The sequence below is a fragment of the Micromesistius poutassou genome, assembly GCF_964030765.1.
Source record: "Micromesistius poutassou genome assembly, chromosome: 4".
NCBI lineage: Eukaryota > Metazoa > Chordata > Actinopteri > Gadiformes > Gadidae > Micromesistius > Micromesistius poutassou.
In genome coordinates, this window is record NC_140274.1 from 17,964,826 (window position 1) to 17,965,484 (window position 659).

Consider the following 659-nt stretch of genomic DNA (forward strand, 5'->3'; position numbering starts at 1 on the left):
GGGTTAGGGTAAGGACTCGGGTTAGGGTAAGGACTCGGGTTAGGGGTAGGGGTTAGGGTAAGGGTAAGGACTCGGGTAAGGGTAAGGACTCGGGTTAGGGTTAGGGGTTAGGGGTTAGGGTTAGGGTTAGGGTCAGGGTCAGGGTCAGGGTCAGGGTCAGGGTTAGGGTCAGGGTTAGGGTTAGGGTTAGGGTTAGGGTTAGGGTTAGGGTTAGGGTTAGGGGTTAGGGTTAGGGTTAGGGTTAGGGTTAGGGTTAGGGTTAGGGTTAGGTAGTTAAGAGTTATCTCGATGACCCCCCCCACCTCGTCCGACGACTGGGTAGTTGAATAGGGGATCAAAGGAAATGCACGCGCCAACTCAGTCATCCGCAGCTCTCTTTTCCCATATTACCAGGAACAGAGTAAGATGAAATGGTTTGTCTTGTTATGAATGCATACTGCTTTTGAATTATAGACTTGAAAGAAACTTTATTTCATTCTAAGGTATGAAAGTCAATCAGAGTTTTGCGTCTGGTTTGGTTGGAAGTAAGATTATTACGTTCTGTTATCTAGCTTAAGGTTGAAGGGCCCCTCGTTTTGTTCTGTTTTTATTTTAAAAAAAGCTGTTTTTATATACCTTTTCTGAAAAATCTGTTGAAGGATTGCAGGACACATCATCAG